The sequence below is a fragment of the Heptranchias perlo genome, chromosome 2 (genome assembly GCF_035084215.1).
Source record: "Heptranchias perlo isolate sHepPer1 chromosome 2, sHepPer1.hap1, whole genome shotgun sequence".
Taxonomy (NCBI): Eukaryota; Metazoa; Chordata; class Chondrichthyes; order Hexanchiformes; family Hexanchidae; genus Heptranchias; species Heptranchias perlo.
This window is the reverse complement of record NC_090326.1, coordinates 38,113,712-38,120,679: the sequence shown is the minus strand read 5'-3', so window position 1 is coordinate 38,120,679 and position 6,968 is coordinate 38,113,712.

Here is a 6,968-nt window from a genome sequence, read left to right as displayed (position 1 = left end):
TTTTCTCTCTCTCTGATCCTCTCTCTTTCTCTCTCTCTCTGATCACTCTCTCTCTCTCTATCTGATCTCTCTCTCTCTGATCTCTCTCTTCTCTTTTCCTGATCCTCTCTCTCTGATCCTCTCTCTTTCTCTCTCTCTGATCTCTCTTCTCTCTCTCTCTGATCCTCTCTCTTTCTCTTCTCTCTGATCCCTCTCTCTCTGATCCTCTCTCTTTCTCTCTCTCTCGATCCTCTCTCTGATCTCTCTCTCTCTTCTCTCTCTCTGATCCTCTCTCTTTCTCTTTCTCTCTGATCCCTCTCTCTCTGATCCTCTCTCTTCTCTCTCTGATCCTCTCTCTCTCTGATCCTCTCTCTTCTCTTCTCTCTCTCTGATCCTCTCTCTTCTCTCTGATCCTCTCTCTTCTCTCTCTCTGATCCTCTCTCTCTCTCTCTGATCCCTCTCTTCTCTCTCTCTCTCTGATCCTCTCTCTTTCTCTCTCTCTCTCTGATCCTCTCTCTCTCTCTCTCTGATCCTCTCTCTTTCTCTCTCTCTCTGATCCTCTCTCTCTGATCCTCTCTCTCTCTCTCTCTCTGATCCTCTCTCTTTCTCTCTCTCTGATCCTCTCTCTTTCTCTCTCTCTCTGATCCTCTCTCTCTCTGATCCTCTCTCTTTCTCTCTCTCTGATCCTCTCTTCTCTCTGATCTCTCTCTCTGATCCTCTCTCTTTCTCTCTCTCTCTGATCCTCTCTTCTCTCTCTGATCTCTCTCTTTCTCTCTCTCTGTCCTGATCTCTCTCTCTCTGTCTGATCCTCTCTCTCTGATCCTCTCTCTTTCTCTCTCTCTCTTCTGATCCTCTCTCTTTCTCTCTCTGATCCTCTCTCTTTCTCTTCTCCTGATCCTCTCTCTCTCTGATCTCTCTCTCTCTCTCTCTGATCCTCTCTCTCTCTCTGATCCTCTCTCTTTCTCTCTCTCTCTGATTCTCTCTCTCTCTGATCCTCTCTCTTCTCTCTCTCTCTCTGATCCTCTCTCTCTCTCTCTGATCCTCTCTCTCTCTGATCTCTCTCTCTCTGATCTCTCTCTCTCTGATCCTCTCTCTCTCTCTGATCCTCTCTATTCTCTCTCTCTCTGATCCTCTCTCTTTCTCTCTCTCTCTGATCCTCTCTCTCTCTGATCCTCTCTCTCTCTCTTTCTCTCTCTCTCTGATCCTCTCTCTTTCTCTCTCTCTCTGATCCTCTCTCTCTCTCTGATCTCTCTCTATCTCTTCTCTCTCTCTCTGATCCTCTCTCTTCTCTCTCTCTCTGATCCTCTCTCTCTCTCTGATCCTCTCTCTCTCTCTGATCCTCTCTCTTCTCTCTCTCTCTGATCCTGATCTCTCTCTCTCTGATCCTCTCTCTCTCTCTCTGATCCTCTCTCTTTCTCTCTCTCTCTGATCCTGATCCTCTCTCTCTCTCTCTGATCCTCTCTCTCTCTCTGATCCTCTCTCTCTCTCTGATCCTCTCTCTCGCTCTGATCCTCTCTCTCTCTCTCTCTCTGATCCTCTCTCTTTCTCTCTCTCTATCTCTGATCCTCTCTCTCTCTCTCATCCTGATCCTCTCTCTCGCTCTGATCCTCTCTCTCTCTGTGATCTGATCTCTCTCTCGCTCTGATCTCTCTCTCTCTCTCTCTCTGATCCTCTCTCTTTCTCTCTCTCTCTCTGATCCTCTCTCTTTCTCTCTCTCTCTCTGATCCTCTCTCTCTCTCTGATCCTCTCTCTTCTCTCTCTCTCTGATCCTCTCTCTTCTCTCTCTCTCTCTGATCCTCTCTCTCTCTCTGATCCTCTCTCTCTCTCTCTCTGATCCTCTCTCTTCTCTCTCTCTCTCTCTGATCCTCTCTCTCTCTGATCCTCTCTCTTCTCTTTCTCTCTCTCTGATCCTCTCTCTTTCTCTCTCTCTGATCCTCTCTCTTTCTCTTCTCTCTGATCCTCTCTCTTCTCTCTCTCTCTGATCCTCTCTCTCTCTCTGATCCTCTCTCTTCTCTCTCTCTCTCTGATCCTCTCTCTCTCTCTCTGTCTCTCTCTCTCTGATCCTCTCTCTTTCTCTCTCTCTCTGATCCTCTCTCTCTCTGATCCTCTCTCTTTCTCTCTCTCTGATCCTCTCTCTTCTCTCTCTCTGATCCTCTCTCTCTCTCTGATCCTCTCTTCTCTCTCGATCCTCTCTCTTCTCTCTCTCTCTCTGATCTCTCTCTTCTCTCTCTGATCCTCTCTCTCTCTCTCTCTGATCCTCCTCTTTCTCTCTCTCTGATCCTCTCTCTTTCTCTTTCTCTGATCCTCTCTCTCTCTGATCCTCTCTCTTTCTCTCTCTCTGATCCTCTCTCTTTCTCTCTCTCTGATCCTCTCTCTTTCTCTTTCTCTCTGATCCCCTCTCTCTGATCCTCTCTCTTCTCTCTCTCTCTGATCCTCTCTCTTTCTCTCTGATCCTCTCTCTTTCTCTTCTCTCTGATCCTCTTTCTCTCTGATCCTCTCTCTTTCTCTTCTCTCTGATCTCTCTCTCTCTCTGATCCTCTCTCTTTCTCTCTCTTCTGATCTCTCTCTCTCTGATCCTCTCTCTTTCTCTCTCTCTCCTGATCTCTCTCTCTCTCTGATCATCTCTCTCTCTCTGATCCTCTCTCTTTCTCTCTCTCTCTGATCCTCTCTCTCTCTCTCTCTGATCCTCTCCTTTCTCTCTCTCTCTGATCCTCTCTCTCTCTGATCCTCTCTCTTTCTCTCTCTCTCTGATCCTCTCTCTTTCTCTCTCTCTGATCCTCTCTCTCTCTCTGATCCTCTCTCTCTCTCTGATCCTCTCTCTTTCTCTCTCTGATCCTCTCTCTCTCTGATCCTCTCTCTCTCTCTGATCCTCTCTCTCTCTGATCCTCTCTCTTTCTCTCTGATCCTCTCTCTCTCTGATCCTCTCTCTTTCTCTCTCTCTCTGATCCTGATCTCTCTCTCTCTCTGATCCTCTCTCTTTCTCTCTCTCTGATCCTATCTCTCTCTGATCCTCTCTCTTTCTCTCTCTCTCTGATCCTCTCTCTCTCTGATCCTCTCTCTCTCTCTCTGATCCTCTCTCTCTCTCTCTGATCTCTCTCTTTCTCTCTCTCTGATCCTCTCTCTTTCTCTCTCTCTCTCTCTGATCCTCTCTCTCTCTGATCCTCTCTCTTTCTCTCTCTCTCTGATCCTCTCTCTCTGATCCTCTCTCTTCTCTCTCTCTCTGATCTGATCCTCTCTCTCTCTCTCTGATCCTCTCTCTCTCTGATCCTCTTCTCTCTCTGATCCTCTCTCTCGCTCTGATCCTCTCTCTCTCTCTCTCTCTGATCCTCTCTCTTTCTCTCTCTCTATCTCTGATCCTCTCTCTCTCTCTCTGATCCTATCCTCTCTCTCTCTCTGATCCTCTCTCTCTCTGATCTGATCCTCTCTCTCGCTCTGATCCTCTCTCTCTCTCTCTCTCTGATCCTCTCTCTTTCTCTCTCTCTCTGATCCTCTCTCTTTCTCTCTCTCTCTCTGATCTCTCTCTCTCTGATCCTCTCTCTTTCTCTCTCTCTCTCTGATCCTCTCTCTTCTCTCTCTCTCTCTGATCCTCTCTCTCTCTCTGATCCTCTCTCTTTCTCTCTCTCTCTGATCCTCTCTCTTTCTCTCTCTCTCTCTCTCTGATCCTCTCTCTCTCTGATCCTCTCTCTTTCTCTTTCTCTCTCTCTGATCTCTCTCTTTCTCTCTCTCTGATCCTCTCTCTTTCTCTTTCTCTCTGATCCTCTCTCTTTCTCTCTCTCTCTGATCCTCTCTTTCTCTCTCTCTGATCCACTCTCTTTCTCTCTCTCTCTCTGATCCTCTCTCTCTCTCTCTCTCTCTCTCTGATCCTCTCTCTTCTCTCTCTCTCTCTGATCTCTCTCTCTGATCCTCTCTCTTTCTCTCTCTCTGATCCTCTCTCTTTCTCTCTCTCTGATCCTCTCTCTTCTCTCTCTCTCTCTGATCCTCTCTCTTTCTCTCTCTCTCTGATCCTCTCTCTTTCTCTCTCTCTGATCCTCTCTCTTTCTCTCTCTCTCTGATCCTCCTCTTTCTCTCTCTGATCCTCTCTCTTCTCTTTCTCTGATCCTCTCTCTCTCTGATCCTCTCTCTTTCTCTCTCTCTGATCCTCTCTCTTTCTCTCTCTCTGATCCTCTCTCTTTCTCTTCTCTCTCTGATCCTCTCTCTCTCTGATCCTCTCTCTCTCTCTCTGATCCTCTCTCTTTCTCTCTGATCCTCTCTCTCTCTCTCTCTGATCCTCTTTCTCTCTGATCCTCTCTCTTTCTCTCTCTCTGATCCTCTCTCTCTCTCTGATCCTCTCTCTTTCTCTCTCTCTCTGATCCTCTCTCTCTGATCCTCTCTCTTCTCTCTCTCTCTGATCCTCTCTCTCTCTCTGATCTCTCTCTCTCTGATCCTCTCTCTTCTCTCTCTCTGATCTCTCTCTCTCTCTCTCTGATCCTCTCTCCTTCTCTCTCTCTCTGATCCTCTCTCTCTCTGATCCTCTCTCTTTCTCTCTCTCTCTGATCCTCTCTCTTCTCTCTCTCTGATCCTCTCTCTCTCTCTGATCCTCTCTCTCTCTCTGATCCTCTCTCTTTCTCTCTCTGATCCTCTCTCTCTCTGATCCTCTCTCTCTCTCTGATCCTCTCTCTCTCTGATCCTCTCTCTTTCTCTCTGATCCTCTCTCTCTCTGATCCTCTCTCTTTCTCTCTCTCTCTGATCCTGATCCTCTCTCTCTCTCTGATCCTCTCTCTTTCTCTCTCTCTGATCCTGATCCTCTCTCTGTCCTCTCTCTTTCTCTCTCTCTCTGATCCTCCTCTCTCTCTCTCTGATCCTCTCTCTCGCTCTGATCCTCTCTCTCTCTCTCTGATCCTCTCTCTCTCTCTCTGATCTCTCTCTTCTCTCTCTCTCTCTGATCCTCTCTCTCTCTCTCTCTCTCTCTCTGATCTCTCTCTCTGATCCTCTCTCTTTCTCTCTCTCTCTCTGATCTCTCTCTTTCTCTCTCTCTCTGATCCTCTCTCTCTCTCTGATCCTCTCTCTCTCTCTCTCTGATCCTCTCTCTCTCTCTTGATCTCTCTCTCTCTCTCTCTGATCCTCTCTCTCTCTCTGATCCTCTCTCTGATCCTCTCTCTCTCTCTGATCCTCTCTCTCTCTCTCTGATCCTCTCTCTCTCTCTCTGATCCTCTCTCTCTCTGATCCTCTCTCTCTCTGATCCTCTCTCATCTCTCTGATCCTCTCTCTCTCTCTCTTGATCCTCTCTCTCTCTCTCTCTGATCCTCTCTCTCTCTCTCTTTGATCCTCTCTCTGATCTCTCTCTCTCTCTGATCCTCTCTCTCTCTCTCTGATCCTCTCTCTCTTTCTCTCTGATCCTCTCTCTCTTTCTCTCTGATCCTCTCTCTCTCTCTGATCCTCTCTCTCTCTGATCCTCTCTCTTCTCTCTCTGATCCTCTCTCTTTCTCTCTCTGATCCTCTCTCTCTCTCTCTCTGATCCTCTCTCTCTCTCTCTGATCCTCTCTCTCTTTCTCTCTGATCCTCTCTCTCTTTCTCTCTGATCCTCTCTCTCTCTCTCTCTCTGATCCTCTCTCTCTCTGATCCTCTCTCTTTCTCTCTCTGATCCTCTCTCTCTCTCTCTCTGATCCTCTCTCTCTCTCTCTGATCCTCTCTCTCTCTCTCTCTGATCCTCTCTCTCTCTCTGATCCTCTCTCTTTCTCTCTCTGATCCTCTCTCTCTCTCTCTCTGATCCTCTCTCTCTCTCTCTGATCCTCTCTCTCTTCTCTGATCCTCTCTCTTTCTCTCTCTGATCCTCTCTCTCTCTCTCTCTGATCCTCTCTCTCTCTCTCTCTGATCCTCTCTCTCTCTCTGATCCTCTCTCTCTCTGATCCTCTCTCTTTCTCTCTCTGATCCTCTCTCTCTCTCTCTGATCCTCTCTCTCTCTCTCTCTGATCCTCTCTCTCTCTCTGATCCTCTCTCTTTCTCTCTCTGATCCTCTCTCTCTCTCTCTCTGATCCTCTCTCTCTCTCTCTGATCCTCTCTCTCTCTCTCTGATCCTTCTCTCTCTCTCTGATCCTCTCTCTTCTCTCTCTGATCCTCTCTCTTTCTCTCTCTGATCCTCTCTCTCTCTCTCTCTGATCCTCTCTCTCTCTCTCTGATCCTCTCTCTCTCTCTCTCTGATCCTCTCTCTCTCTCTCTGATCCTCTCTCTCTTTCTCTCTGATCCTCTCTCTCTCTCTGATCCTCTCTCTCTTCTCTCTGATCCTCTCTCTCTTTCTCTCTGATCCTCTCTCTCTCTGATCCTCTCTCTCTCTGATCCTCTCTCTTCTCTCTCTGATCCTCTCTCTCTCTCTCTCTGATCCTCTCTCTCTCTCTCTCTGATCCTCTCTCTCTCTGATCCTCTCTCTTTCTCTCTCTGATCTCTCTCTCTCTCTCTCTGATCTTCTCTCTCTCTCTCTGATCCTCTCTCTTCTCTGATCCTCTCTCTCTCTCTCTCTGATCCTCTCTCTCTCTCTCTGATCCTCTCTCTCTCTCTCTCTGATCCTCTCTCTCTCTCTGATCCTCTCTCTTTCTCTCTCTGATCCTCTCTCTCTCTCTCTGATCCTCTCTCTCTCTCTCTCTGATCCTCTCTCTTCTCTGATCCTCTCTCTTTCTCTCTCTGATCCTCTCTCTCTCTCTCTGATCCTCTCTCTCTCTCTCTGATCCTCTCTCTCTCTCTCTGATCCTCTCTCTCTCTCTCTCTGATCCTCTCTCTCTCTCTCTGATCCTCTCTCTTTCTCTCTCTGATCCTCTCTCTCTCTCTCTGATCCTCTCTCTTCTCTCTCTGATCCTCTCTCTCTCTCTGATCCTCTCTCTCTCTCTGATCCTCTCTCTTTCTCTCTCTGATCCTCTCTCTCTCTGATCCTCTCTCTTTCTCTGATCTCTCTCTCTCTCTCTCTGATCCTCTCTCTTCTCTCTCTGATCCTCTCTCTCTCTCTCTGATCCTCTCTCTTT